We start from the raw sequence: 15,859 nt of genomic DNA on the forward strand, positions 1-15,859 counted from the left end.
ACATTTGGCTCAGCTGGATTGTAGATGGTTATCTCAGATAGGGCATCACATAGGTCTCATTTATCAACTTTCATCTCCATCCTAGCATGGAAACTGGAATATCATGAGTATGAAAGTTGGTTTGAACAAATAAATTGAGGGCATGGATACGGCCAGGGCGGTGTGGGGGTTTCTGCTGAGTAAGGCAAAGACCAGATCATGAATGGTTTTATACATCAAGTAAAGGAATTTATATCACTCTACAGAGCTTCCAAGAAGACCGCAAAAAACACAGCAAAAGAGAGCAATATGATTATTTTTGAGCTTTAGGAAAAAAATCTCTCTGATTGTGGAGTAGAAGATGTATTGAAGGAGACAGGATTGGTGGTCAGGAAACCAGATTAATGGGTAAAAGACTTAGAGATTATATGCCCCACTCATTATTTCTTCTGGATTAGGAAAACAGGATCCATAGAAGTCAATCATTAATGACAAAAAGTTCATGAGGCTTTCATGGCTATTCCATGAATCACTTATGTTCTCTAACGACCAGCTGCCTAGCAGTCAAAAGTTAGCCCAATAGGTGATAGAAGCATTGGATGAGTAGGTGGAAATATCCATCATCACTTACACCAGTTGTGTGACTTTGGGCCAGCTGGGTTGTTTTAACCCTCTCCCCTACTGTAAAACGGATATGAAATGTCCTGCTTGATATCTCACACACTTCCTATAAAAATCACAGGAGATGATGAGTGGGATAGCCCTGTAAAGACTCCTCTAGTTAGATGAGAAGCTGAAACCTATTTTGCAAAGCATCCTGGCCAAGAAAAAGAAAGAAATTTCCAAAAAGAAACAAAATTCCAAGATCACCTAAGAAATCTGAAGTCAACCAAGTCCATAACCAGCGCTAAAATCACGTGATTTCAAGTTAATTTTAAAGAAATAAGTAACTTTTCATTCTACACTAGACTAAAATAAAACTATCAACCCTTAGGTCACCATGCCAAGGAGCTCATATAGACAAATTCCTTTATTTCACCAACGAAGAAACTGAAACTCAGGGAGAAAGTTGGGCTCAGTCAACGTTATAGTAAGTTAATGGTCAAGCCAGGACCAGAACCAATCTTTCCTGACTTCCAGTCCAACAGTCTGCTACAACAGACTGAGTGAGTGTGATAATTACAGGAAATAATGCAGAGGTTTTCTGTGTTCCACAGAGCCCTAGAATTGTGAGAAGGGCTGGGATGGGGTGGGAGGATATGATAAAGAGAGGCAATCCCTCCAATACATACCTCCCAGCCCAACTGCTTTGAGAACAACTCTAGACTTTTTATGAAAATACTAAAAAATAAAGTTTTCCTGCTGCCAAAAAAATTGAAAAATAAAAGCAGTACAGTGTCAGAATGTTCTTTTTTTGAAAGTTTGGTATGAACAAACCTGAAAGTTCCAAGTTGATGAACACATATGAAAATTGTCACTCTAAGCTGATACCCATGTACTTATCTCTCTTTACCTCAAATTCCTGCATATATATTCCCAAGCAGCTTGTAAAGATGCAAACAGCTTTTCCCCATGACTAATCATCACATTTTACCACTGCAAGCACAAGAGGACAGATCAGAAAGAAGGCACAGTTATTTACCAAACTATTGAAGTGATAACACAAACAGGCTTATTTACAAGAAATAGAGCACAGGAGAAGACTGTGTGGGCTTCTTTTTGACCCTTTTATTAATTTGCTTAAATCTCCATAAACATTTCTGAGCTTCTCTGCTGCCAAGTTACTGCCAAGGAATCCATCAAGGCCACAGAAATTTGCAGCCTGGGTACAAAAATGAAGTTTAGAACGCTTGGCACTGATGAGAAGAGTTGGAAGAGTTCCACAAGGAGTAAAGGACTGGCCCTGATCCATCGTGTTCCCCGACCCTATCTACCCTCCTCGACTCAATCTCAGTGCACATTTCATGAGCTCCTACCATGTGTCAGATTCTGTGCAAGCCATGCTGGAGGATACAGAAAAAAACAAAGCATAGACTAGAGCACAATAGAAAAGGCAATGAGAGGCACGCACGCACATGAGAGGTGCAACTGCTATGGTTTAGAGGAATGATCACTTCAGATTGAAGGCTCTGGCTAGGAGGTGATGTTTGAACCAGGCCTTGGTAGGAAATTGAGGATTAGGAGGGTAGCTTTTGTCCGCAAAATGAGTAAATCCAGGTGATTCACCTCCCTGGGCCTCCTAAGCATGAGGAGGTGCTCTCATCATTGATTTACTCTCTCCAGGTAACATGCTCACACCAGCAGGTTGCCTTGAGGAACCTCAGAGAGGGAGCAACGTCAAAGAGGCCTGTGATGTTAGTGAGAAAAAAGCAAAGAATGCTTATAGAATTTCAGTAGACCTCGTATATTCATGAAGACTATATCCAGTACCTTCCCAAATCACTCAATCCTTGAATCCAACTCATTCAAATATCAGTGCTGTGTGTTTTATGAGTAGGGTCTCTCACTAAGTAATTGCCCCTATTTCCAGCTTTGCAGCCCAAGGAATTCACCTTCATGCTTAGGATTCTTCTTGCCTTATCCCACTTAATCCCTATAACAATCCAAGTAGTAGTTATTGTCCTTGTGACAAATTATTACATGCCATAATTATTACATGATACTTACATAATAATTGCATGACAAATTCTTACATGCCATAGTCTGTGGTCAGCTGCTTTTTAAATGATCAAAGCACCATGAATGCTAAAAATGCTGATGCCAGAGTCTAGCCACTGTAATCCACAGAAGGAAGAGGCTCAGCATTTGTGAGACACATTTAGAAACTAAACAATCCATCTAGAATTTCATTATTCATTGGCAAACACTTATTACATCCAACACATCTTGTAAAAACAAAATGATAAATAGATGACTGTGAATAGTATGTTAGGAAGAAATCTTGAGCCTGGAGACCTAGCATGAGACTCACTCTAATGAAAGGGCAGTTATTCATCTCCAAGCATCTATTTTCTTCAACTGTAAAAACGGGGAGTGTGGTGCAGTAGATTTTGTGATCCCTAAGCTGCTTTCCACTGCTAAAAATTTTAATGATAATAGTAATAAAAAATATACAGTTAGATGAACAAAAGTTCTTGTTAAATGAGTATTCTCCTGTCTGTAAATCCTCAAAAAAGCAAATGCTCATTCAAGGAAAGGCTATAACCTATTATTCAGCATTAGCTGAGGGACAAGATGTTGACAGAGGCATGCTTTTTCCCAAAGGAGAAAGTGGAGTCTAAGGAAAAGGAGAATTGTGTTATGTTCCAACCTTAGGCATAAATGCAGAGGACAGAAGCCCACTGGGGTTTGCAGTTACTGTCACAGCAAGGGAGTAGAGAAATATAGACCAAGGACTTTGTAGGAACATCCTATCCCTTCTGAAGCTTTACAGCCTCCCATGTTTTTATTCTTTTTATCACCATCTGTCTACCAGTGTGATCAGTGTCTTTATCCTCAAAATGGACGGGGCCTGAGCACTTATCTTTAGGAGCAAAAAGGAGAGGGTGCACTAGGGAAACCAGTATCATCCGGTAGCCAGTGCTGGGGGTAGGAAAGCTGGAGAGGAAAATCAGTTGAGTGACTGAAGCCTGTGGACAGCCTGAGCACCAGCAGGGCCTGGGATAGCCCTGGGGCAAGGCAGCAGCAGTACTGGAGTGTACATGGCCCATGACATCAATTACACGAATGGGTGTGGGTGTAGAGAGCTCATATTAAGTCGGTTATTCTGTCCTGCAAAGTGAGCAAAAGTATTTTAAAAAAATTTTTAAGTCAAACTATTTAAGAACCCAGAATTTAAGATCATCTATATAGTGACATGAATGATAAAACCAAAAATCCTCATTCATTGTTTTATAAGATCATCGTATGATTTATTACGCAAACTCAGACCTTTTTGAGAGTACAAGGAGATGCTATTATCACCCCAAGACAATAGGTATAAACAAGGACCTATGGTCTCTCTATCCATAAAGCCGTTTGCTTGTTACCCACCATTTCAGCTGATCCATTTCACAATCCTAAGAAAGGGACAGAATAGAGGTTTTCATACCTGTTTTCTAGATGAGGAACCTGATGCTCAGAGAGGCAAAGCACCTTGCACAAGACACAGATAGTGAACTTACAATACTTGAAAATGCATGCTCTGATAAAGTAGACATATATACACCAAACATTAAAAAACAAATTAAGAATCAAAAGGTCATAAATGCATACAAAAATAGGTTACTAAAATGTATGAAATTCAACCTTCCCTAGGTGTGCCTCACAAGGCACTCAGAAACGGCGAAGCAGATCAGTGAAAACAACTTAGGTCTGTGAAGCGTGGCTCACCATTTGCAATGGTTGTGAAGACTTGGTGACATCCAGCGGTGTCCATACTCCAGTAGGGTCTTAAACCCAAGACACTACCTCGGGTAGTCAGGCTCATTCAGGTTGACATATCCTAGGTAATGTTAGACTGAAGAGGTTACACTCTTGACAAAGCCCGTTCATGTGGAGAATGTAGAGGATAATGAAGGCACAGCTGGGAACCCATCAAACATCCACAAAACCAAAAGCTTGCATAAGTATTCCTGACAGTTCAAATAAAAGCATAAATCATTTCTCCCTCTGACTGTGATAAGTGCTTGGAATTCTCTGTTGGGGCAGACCTCTGGCCCAGCTCAGGTTACTATAAGCCAAAAGGGTAAGTATGATGCTATTTACCAATAGAAGACTTCCTAGACAGGACCGGAGAACTTCAGAGAGCGATATGCAGAGTCCTGGAAGACCAGAAATGAAAGAAATCAAGGGAACAACACCAATCCCTCTCTTTACAGAACACGAAGAGGCCTCTGAGTCCATGTGTCTGAATCACATTGCAAATCAGAGGGAGAGCCGGCATCACCCTTCAGGCTTCCTGTTTCTGGTCCACGGCTGTATCCATGTAACAGTGTAAGGGACTGAATTGGGGTGGATTCACTATATGTGAGTGTGCGGTGGTTGCACTGTGTTTCCCAAAAACTCACATGTTGAAGTCTTAACCCTCAGTCCCTTAGAATGTAACCATATCTGGAATTTACAGTCTTTACAAAGTTATCAAATCAAAATGAGGTCATGAGGATAGGTCCTGATCCAATACGATGGGTATCCTTATAAAAAGGGAAAATTTGGAGACAGACATGTATGTGGGGGGGTTGCCACGTGAAAATGAAGGCAGAGACAGGGTGAGGCTTCTATCTGCCGAGGAATGGCAAAGATTGCCAACAAGTCACAAGAAGCCAGACGAAAGGCATAGAACAGATTCTCTCTCATAGCCCTCAGATGAAACCAACCCTGTCTACACCTTGATGTTGGACTTCCAGACTCCAGAACTGTGAAACAATAAATTGTTGTTGATTAAGCCACATTAAGTTCGTGGTATTTTGTTAGAGCAGCCTCAGCAAACTAATACAATGATTAGGATAGAGACACAGTGTTTCTCCAGTGTTTAATAAGCCCCTGGTCTGCAGTCTGGATTTGCTCCTTCGTACTGACAGTCTCCCTGACTCCAGCCCAAACACATGCCACAGAGACTGTCTGACTTTGTATAGTAGGAAAGTCCATAACCCCAACACACACACTAAAGATGGCATTCCATGCAGTGGCCTCCCTCCTTCCTCACCTTTCAAACTGTAAACCTCCAGACAATGAGCACACAATTCCCTCAACTCCCACCCTGAGAGTTGACTGAGCCTAGTTCTGCAGGTCAACCTGAGCCCAGTATTTATAACTTGTGAACTTCAGGGTTGAGATGACTTCACCCCTGCTCTCATGCCTTTTCTCACCTCTGCAGAAAGCTAGTGCAGAGAGAAACTCTGGAGGTTGTGTCAGGTGAACTCCAGGACATTTAGTGATGCTCTCATAGAATTTCCTCCTCTTCGAGCTGTATTTCCAATTGCTTCAACGAGTAATACGTTCTAATCATTTTACTAGTGAGTTCAACATGTTGTCCTTTTCTTTTCCTTCTAATAGGAAGATGCAAATGACTTCAATAATAGCAAACTGTAAATCTGGAAATTTTTAAAAAGTCACTTGGTCTGTGCCTGAGCAAAATGCCTTGGCATCAAAGGGGATGCGATATGTCCTCACCTTTTATATTTTTTTGATGTAAGCTGCCCCACCCAGAGGCCTGTGGATGATGCAAAAATAGCTTCTGGCATGTTTTTCATCTTACACAGAGGTTGACCTGAAGTGGACTGCCTGGCATGGGAAGTTCCAAATTAGGCAGTACTAGCCCAAAAGTTTGGAACAGACTGAGAATCCATTCACCAAAAGAAGAAAAACTGGAGTGATTTCCAGATTAAATAAGTCCTGGCACTATATTCTTGACCAATACAAAGTAATGCCACTGAGTTCAGCTGGGCTTACTGACCAAATGCTTTCTAGAGCTACTCCACCCTGGGAAAAACATCACAAACACAGTCTTACTATACAAGACCTTTTTCTGGAGGTGTTAGACTAGTTGCTATCACAACACTCAGTGACAAAATAACAGCTAATGTCTGCTGAGCCAGGTTCAATGCTCCAAGAGCTGCTCATCTGTTGTGTGCTAATCTTCACAGCAACTCTGTGAGGTAAGTACTTTTATTCTTCCCACTTTACAGACGAGGGAACTGAGGCAGAGACAGAATGGTTAATTGCTCAAATTCGCACAGCTAGTAAAGGGCAGAGGCAGAAAGTGAAGCCAAGCTGGTTGTAGAGCTCACACTTTGAACGCCCACCCTGGACTGCTTCTCACACTGGTAGCCATGATTGTTGTGGCATCTTTGTCCCCCTACTGTGAGCTTTTGGAGGTTGGGGACTATGCCTCTCTCAGCTTTGTTCTCTCTTCACCCGCACTTGATCGCTGTTGACTGACTCAAACTCATCAGTGTCCCCATGCCATAACCAAGAACCATTCCCTCGCTGCACTCAAATTTCTCAGTTCTTCATAGATCATTTGACAATTTCTGCCTTGCAGTTGTTTGCAAATCTTCAACCTCTCTCCTTTCTCCATAGTTTATATAGGTGTAAAATTCATGGCTGAGTCACATCTGAAATTTCTCCAAATCACACTATATTCCCTTGTATTTAGTAAGGTTTTCTCCATAAATATTTATGGAATAAATGAAAATAGGATCAGCTCCATGGCATGACATAGAATCCAGGGCCTTCCTGAAAGCCAGCCCAGGCCCACCTTCTCACATGCACTATATGGGACCTTTGACAGTGCTCCCTGGGGAATGGGGAGGACCTGGAATTCACTCTAGAGCAGTGGTTCTCAAATGCAGGTATGCTTCCGAATCCCCTGGAGGGCTTACTAAAGTGCAGATTGCCGGGCCTTACTCCAGAGTTTCTGACTCAGGTGGTCTCAGATAGGGTATGAGACTGGCACTCTTAATAAGTTCCTGGGTGAGGTTAATGATGCAGGATTGGGGACCACACTTTTGAGAAGCACTCCTCTAGATCCCAGCTTTGGAGAGGAATAGAAAGTATTGGAAGTGAAAAACAAATACACAGATAAGCAAGCAGCTCCCTGGTGGAGTAAGGGTGTGGAGGAAATGAAGGAGGCGTGGAAGGTCAGCCTTGTACGGGTATATGAGACGCTGGGTAAGACTGGAGTGTGAGATGTGCAAAGTGGAGCATGGGAAGATAAGCAGAAAATGTGGACTTGACTCAGAAGATAAGCAGTTCAGCTCCATCCTCATATCATAAAGAGATTTAGGTTCACCTTCTTATACAGGGAGGCCCCGACTCCTACCCATCTCCACACCACACCCAGGGATCAGAACTAATGGTCAAACGTCCTATTGTTCTAAAGCTTCTAACCCCTTATAGCTGCTATGTGTGGTTTCTCCACATATTGTGCCATGCTGTGGGGCCCAGCTGAGCTGGAGCCCGAGGAGCTGCATTTCAGAGTGGGGGGGCAGGGGACAGTAACTCTTCCTGAGCTACAGGGCCATAAAATTCTCTCTCCCATTCCCTTTGCCACCAGGTGCACGTATGCTAGTAAAACACCACATTTTAAAAGATGGAAATAACAAAAACAAACATTTTCTTTGGCTCTTGTGTTGGCAAAAGATTTCTATACTGTGGGCTTCTTCCATCAATTGAAAAATAGCTTACTCCATGTGTCCCATTCTCTCAATGCTAAGAAAGCAATTTTTAAAAGGCACAAATAGAGAGATAGCAAGGGAAGGATTTTGCTGGACCCTCAGCAAAATCTGGAAGTAAGCATCACTGCTCCAAATCTTTTTTTTTTTTTTTTTTGGAAGATTAGCCCTGAACTAACTACTGCCAGTCCTCCTCTTTTTTTGCTCAGGAAGCCTGGCCCTGAGCTAACATTTGTGCCCATCTTCCTCTATTTTATACGTGGGACGCCTACCACAGCATGGCGTGCCAAGCAGTGCCATGTCTGCACCCGGGATTCGAACTTGTGAACCCCGGGCCACAGAGAAGCAGAATGTGCGAACTTAACTGCTGTGCCACCGGGCCGGCCCCCTGCTCCAAATCTTTTGAAAGAGGAATTAGAGGGAGTGGGGAGTGACCAGAAGACTTACTCCATATCCAGGTGCAAAACAAGAAGGAAGGAGTAGTGATGACTGCGCAGAAGGAGATGGTGCAAAGGGGACAAGAGACTCTGCCCGGGGCCCAGGCTGACGAGGTAAAAGGAGCTGGAGGGGCTTAAACCCAAACGGACTCAGGCAGGAAAGCAGGAGGAGGTGGCCTTTGGTTAGGAGGTGGTGAGAGGAAAGGAAAATGAAGAAAAAGGCTATTGCAGGGGTTATTCAGGTCATTACATGGTGAAAGCCAAAGAGGTTAGACTGTGAGGTGAGCGCTGTGCAGAAGGAAGAAAACTCAGCAACAGAAAAGACCAGTGATTGCACAGCAGGAAACCCAACAGGGGACGTGAGAGGCATCAGAACAGCCCGCCAGACAAGCTCGTGTTCACAATGTGACTTGCTTCCTCTCCCTTAACCATAGCCTCGACATTTATAAATGGATGGAGTCGTTTAAATTTTCTCTGAGGGTATCCCAGCTCTCAAGGACGTGAGGAAGTACATTCTCGCATTCATTCAGTCCACAAAAAACACAAGCACCTACTATTTGCCAGGGAATTAATTGGATACTAGCCCCATAATAATACACAAAAGTGACCCTAACTTTAAGGATGAGGCTCAGGAGCTGCCAGGACCACAGAATGGGGAGGTTTGGAGCCCGCCCTAAATTAGGCTAGATAATTTATTCACATAAAGCTATTTAATAAGGGTCTGGTGCTGCGCTCAGCTGAGCAAGTCCTCAAGTTGTCCTACTGTTCAATAATATAGTCGGCTGAGGAACGCACTTGTAAACATTTCATTCATTCAGTACTGCTCCTGACTGCAAGCCACATGGCTCAATATAACAGAGGGCATAGAATTTGTGTTTTATTGTAAATGGAAGAGGGGAGAAGGGGTGCTGTTAGAAGAAGGGAGCCCAGCGAGGTGTCCATCACAGGAGACAAGGTAAGAGGTGATGAGAGAGTTCAGACTGAGGGACGAGAACTAGAGGGACTTCATAATTGAAACTAGAGATGGTAAAGGGGTACATGGAGTCAGACTGGGCGAGGAAAAGGGAGCCCTAAGGATGATTCTAAGTTTCTGATAGATTTTGGTGCCATTTGGCAAGTTGAGTAAACAGGGAAAGGGGAGTGATTGGGAAGAAAATAAAGAGCTCAGTCTGAGCCAGTAGAATTTGAGGTACTTCGGGTCTGAAGTTCAGGAGGAAGTTCTGGACTGGAGCCACACAAGTCATGGGAGTACAGGAGGCAACTGAAGACAAGGACGAGATGATATCTTTCAGAGACCGGGGCTAAACTGAGGCCTCTGTCTTCCACTGTCCCTTCTCTAAAAGCACAAGGCTTAGCAGCAGAGGGCACCTACTTCTAAAAGTTGCTTCTTAACCAAAGAGATTTAGAAAGGAAAAAAGAAAGTGCATGAAGAAAAAAAATGTCAGCTAGCTGGAAGACCTTTTTTGTTGGTTCCCACTCCCACCCCCCAACCTCCCCAACCCACCCCCACCCAAGCATTACACAAATCCTCCTTTTATATGAAGCAAGTATCTGTACAGGGTTGCAGGGAGCAATGACAACTACCCAGATATTCACTGTAAAAGCTGGTTGGGGTCGTAAATATCATCTAGTCAGCCCAATCCCTAAATCTAGAAGAGGAGGAAAAGGGATGTGCCCAGGGTCACAATATGATGATCGTACTCGTTGTCTTTACATTTCTTTTTATTTGTTCCTCAAAAAACATCTTAGAATGTTTCATAGACATTCTAAAGTGCCAGAATGTGACACTATTCCTCTTGCCCCTCTTTTTATAAAAACGGAGAAGACAGTGGGAGACAGGATTGATTCCCCATCATTCTCATGAGATGACTGAGAGTCAGAACAGAGACAGACCCAGGCTCTTGATTTCTCTTTTACAACAAGGGTTCCCTGGTCCAGAAGAAATGATAACAGCCCCCCCCCCCCTTAAGTTTTATGTTTCAGTAACTCCCCCTGCAGTGGTCTAAAGAGCCCTTCATTAACCAGATGGCAGCCCTGGTACTGTACAAGCAAGGTGAACAGCAGATGCCCAATATTCTCAACTACAAGCCCCTTAATGCACACACACATGCTTGTCTCTCCCACTTTTCCCTCCAATCCCCACTGTTTCCCAAATGGACATATAGATCTAAGACATTTTCCAACCTGGTCTCAAAGCTCTGGCCCTGAGATTAAAAAAAAAACAACCAAACCTGGTCTGATTCCAGCTCCACCTCTACTGAATTGGGGAATTCTTTTCATCTATGAACCTCAGTTTCTTCATCTGTCAAGGGGGAGGTTTGGACTAAATCATTTCTAAGATTTATTCGTCCTCTAACAATGTATGAGATTCCAATGGCTAAGACTTATTTCATCTGAAACATAATTTTATAAGGTGTGGTATAATAAAGAATGTGTCTGGTCTTTGTCCTGAGGATGTTCCTGGGATGAAGGTTCTAAATCCTTGGAATTTCTCAAATGATGGGAGTGTCTTTCTTATTCCTGGTGGTCTCTTGAATGGCACCTGGGTTTAAGCTAAGGTGATAACTCATGATGGGGGCTAATTGTGCCATAAAGACCAACTATGTGATTAGAGAGTGGGAGCTCTGAGCCATGGTTAGAGAGGGGAGGGAAGCTGGAGAATGAGTGCACATGGTCAATGATTCAATCAACCATGCCTGTGTAATGAAGCCCCAATTAAAATCTCTGGACACAGAGACTCAGGTGAGCTTCTTTGTTGGGGAACACATCAATGTGCCAAGAGGATGACGCGTCCTGATTCCACAGAGAGAGGGCAAGGAAGCTCCAGGTTTGGGACCCTCCCAGATCTCACTCTATGTGTCTCTTCATTGGACTGGTCCTGATTTGCATCCTTTATAATAAAACTATATTCCTAAGTGCAGTGTTTTTCTGAGTTCTGTGGGTTGTTCTAGCAACTTATCTAGTTTGAAGGGTCTATGGGAAACCTCTCTTCAAATTTGTGGCCAATTGGTCAGAAGGGAAGGTGGCCTGGGGACCCCCAAATTTGTGGCTGGTATCTGAAGTGAGGGAAGTCTTGTTGGGGACTGTACTCTTAACCTGTGAAATTGGGGCCAACTCCAGGTGGTTAACGTCAGAATTAAATGGCAGTATTGCTATGATATACCTACTGGACAATAACTGTAATTTACATCCGTCCTTAGACAAATGAATGGATCCCAAACACCTTCTCCAAGTGCTCTCTGGCTTGAAGTTGGTGGTGTGCTCCAGTAGCAGCATGAGTGTTACATGATTACAAGAGATCAGCCTCTACCACCATTTTAAAATCATGGTCATGCTGGTGTGATGAATAACATGAAAAACTGTTCGAGATGTCAAAGAGGACACACTCTTCTGCACCAGCACCTCCTAACAGGGCTTAAAAAAGAAACTTTTCCCTGCTATATTAAGCAGCTGTTACAAAGTTTGAAAAAAAATTTCCGGGGGACAGCTGCCATCATTGAGGTGTTGACTAAAACCCGGACTAATATATCATCTCTTTAACCACTACTCCATGTGGCTTATTTCCATCATTCTCAAGCAGTTCAAATATTGGTCATCCAGAAAATTCATTCCTTTTTTCCTTCCTACAGGCACAGGGAACAGAATTGAAATCGCTGACACAACTGAGCGAAAACAGATTTAAGAATATGTTTTTGTTCTAATACAAACTCAGTCTGCAAGCTCTTGTGCAGTTATAAGCATCAATTAATTGATCACACCCAGCAGAAAAAAGAGAATCTGGCATTCTTTTGGAAAAGGTCAAATTAAGTTCTAGAGCCGTTCCCATCCTCCATGATGCTGAATAGGCCACTGTCCCGCCTCAGTGGTTGCAATGGGCTGAATGTTCAAGTCCCTCCTAAAACTCTTATGTTGAAGCCCTACCCCACAAGGTGATGGTATTTGGACATGAGGCCTTTGGGAGATAAGTGGGTGCAGATGAGGTCAGCAGGATGGGGCCCTTGTTAGGGGATTAGCGCCCTAAGAAGAAGAAGAGAAGAATAAGATTCTCTCTCCCTCTTCCCATGTTCTTGCGCTGAGGAAAGGCCGTGTGAGCACACAGTAAGAAGTTGGTGGCTGTCTCCAAGACAGGAAGCAGGCCCTCACAGGAGCCGAATCTTCCTAGAACCCTTATCTTGGACTTCCCAGCCTCCAAAAGTGTAGGAAGTAAATGTCTGTTGTTTAAACCACCCAGCCTATGGTATTTTGTGAAAGCAGCCCAAGCTAAGACAACGGTAGTTAAATTCTGTGTTCTACGAGTCACCTTGGGGATGCTTACCCTTGATGAAACATCTTGGAATCGTCCCCCAGAGATTCTGAATCAGTAAGTCCAAGTTATGTCCCCTAAAGCTGCATGATTCAACCCTTCCAGGTAATCCCAACAGGTGGTCTTAAGAAACACTCTCTAGGGCTTCTCCCCAAAGGTCACCATCGCACAGCACCAGCACGTGCTGTCCACAGCTGACTGTGTTTATGGAGCTAAAATGGAAACACACATGAGACCCACTGGAAGGTGTGTGGTCTAACGTTAGTGAGCAGTGAGTAATCATCACGGGTGATTTGGTGTAAAAACTGATCAAAGGCTCCTCGACTCTGCACATGCCAATCAAGACCGACTGATCAGGGTTTGTTTTTTCATTTGGAAAAAGGTCAAGCAGCTGCCCGTTTGCTTTTTTCTCTCCAGGGCCATTTTAGGAAGTTCATCTGCTCTAAACAGCTGCTTGCAAGTAGAATTGATCCTTGCAGAAAAATGACTGTGGGACCACACTCCAGCGGTGACATATGCTAAATTATTTTCCATTTTTTGCTTTCCTTTGATTGAAAATAAAATATGAATAGCAGTTTCTTCTTTCAGTAATTTAAAATCAGGCTAAAAAGTTTGGGGTTTTTTGAGGAAGATTAGCCCTGAGCTAACTACTGCCATTCCTCCTCTTTTTTCTGAGGAAGCCTGGCCCTGAGCTAACATCCATGCCCATCTTCCTCTACTTTATATGTGGGACGCCTACCACAGCATGGCTTTTGCCAAGCGGTGCCATGTCCACACCCAGGATCTGAACCTCGAACCCCTGGCCGCCGAGAAGTGGAACGTGTGAACTTAACCCCTGCACCACCGGGCCGGCCCCCTAAAAAGTATTTTGATGATAATCATCCAATTTCTATAAAGTGTTATGCTTATAATGCTCTCTTTTTCATCATTGTCATGACATGCATTTATATAGCACTTTTAACATGAATCAAGAACTCACCTGCCTTATTCATTCAACATTTTGCAGTTTACAAAATTTACTTATATCTTTCATAGTCTTCATGAGAACCCTTCCAAGAGACAAGGCATATAATATTACCCCAGGGCAGATAGTATTAACCTAGACATGAATGGGTTCAAATCTCAGCTCCGCTACTTACTTGCCACGTGGCCTTGGGCAACTTAACCTCCCTGTGCCTCAGTTTCCTCATCTGTAGAATGAAGATAATAGGAGCCACCTCCTAGTGCTGTTATCAAGATCAACAAATTAATATTTCAAAAGTGCCTGGAACAAAATAAGTACTATTAAAAAAGTTTGTGAAATAAAATTAAATTCAACAAGAATTTGAGAGTTCACATGTCAGGTCCTGAATGAGGACACAGAGATAGGAGGTCTACACCACGGTCACTGTCCCCAAGGAGCTCCCAGAGTAGTGTGGAGGGGGAGGCATAAGATTCAACAAACATAAGATAATTTCTTAGGTGCCATGAGAGAATAGTGGGAATATACTGAACTAGAGGGAAGAGAAGGAAAGGAGACAGGAGCAGATGCCAGTGCAGGGCAGAGCATTAAATGGTGAGCAGAAATTTGCCAGGTAAACTGGACGGATGTGAGAGGGACAAAGAAGATTTTCAGGTCAAGGGTACAATATGTGTGAATAATTAAAATATTGCCGTATCTTTAGTGTCTGTTATATACAAGGATTGTGCTAAGTAGTTTACCTATATTTTATTCAGTCCTGGCAACAGTACTTCAAAGTTGGCCTCACTGTTATCATTTTAGAAATTAAGAACTTGAGAAAGGCTTACAGTATATTTTTTTGAGAATATACAGTAAATGATAGAGTCCATCTGTCGCCAAGACTGGAGCTGCACAGGCTGCTTCTCCAGCACTCTTCAGTTCTGGAGATAAACGTCAGGGGCGCAATCAGGGACTTTGCGAAGAAAGGAGAGAGTTAAGGAAGGAGCTAGAAAGAGATGGAAGGTGAAGAGAAGGACTTTTCACCTGCTAGTTTTGTTTATAACTAGAATAGACTTGAGCATGTTAATAAGCTGAGAAGTCAGTAGGGAGAGAAGATGAAAATACCACAGACTTAGGAGTAACTGGTGATAGAGCACCCCACAAGATACATAAAGTGACAGGATTCAGGGTAAAATTTGATGAGCTTAGGGGGCCGGCCTGGTGGCATAATGGTTAAGTTTGCATCCTCCACTTCGGTAGTCCGGGGTTTGCGGGTTCGGATCCCGGGCATGCAACCTACACACTGCTCATCAAGTCATGCTGTGACTGTGTCCCATATACAAAAAATAGAGGAAGACTGGCACTTATGCTAGCTCAGGGACAATCTTCGTCACACACACACAAAAAATTTGACCAGCTTAGAATGATGGGAGAGCCAACTCTTTTTCTGAACAAGGAAGAAGGAAAGATAAGCACAGATAGAGGTAAATTCATGTATAATGAAAGGGGCTGGAAGGTTGGGATTCAGACCAAAATGTAAGCCCTTATGATCTTAGTGAGGAAAGTCACCAGTGGAAGACGCCCCCCTCCACTCCCTCGTCCCCACCCCAACAAAGTATCCAGGGTAAGCGCCCACCATTCTCCTTCACCCACCTCATGCCCCAGGCACTCTGAATGCAGCGCAGCTGTTTTTTAAAATATAAACTTAGATTTGTTCTTCTCCTTTTCCTTTGCTATTTGAAGGAGGTCACTTAAGGTAGTATTTCCTTGACTCAGGGATTTTTCTGGTAAGGAAAACAGAAGCTATCTGAAGATCAGAGCTCTTGGAAAAGAATGAAATCACTGAAGAGACTACGAAAGGGGTCTCTTAAGAACATCTTGTTGGGGGAAAAAATTTCCCTTGGGACAAAAAACACACATGGAAGACAGTGCTGAGGGGAAGCATGGTGGAGGTGAGCAGCAACGCTCGGGGAAGTGATGACTGCCTGGCTCTCCTGGGGAGCTGAACCCAGGCAAAGAAGAGTTCTTGGTAGCAACACACATTCTC

General features: G+C 43.3%; 1 protein-coding gene across 1 annotated transcript in view; it reads right to left on the reverse strand.

Annotated features, from left to right (window-relative positions):
• Positions 1-15,859, reverse strand: part of FGF12 (fibroblast growth factor 12) — a 504,561-nt gene that overhangs the window by 461,265 nt on the left and 27,437 nt on the right. The window lies entirely within an intron of this gene.

Source organism: Equus caballus, chromosome 19, assembly GCF_041296265.1.
Source record: "Equus caballus isolate H_3958 breed thoroughbred chromosome 19, TB-T2T, whole genome shotgun sequence".
Lineage (NCBI taxonomy): Eukaryota > Metazoa > Chordata > Mammalia > Perissodactyla > Equidae > Equus > Equus caballus.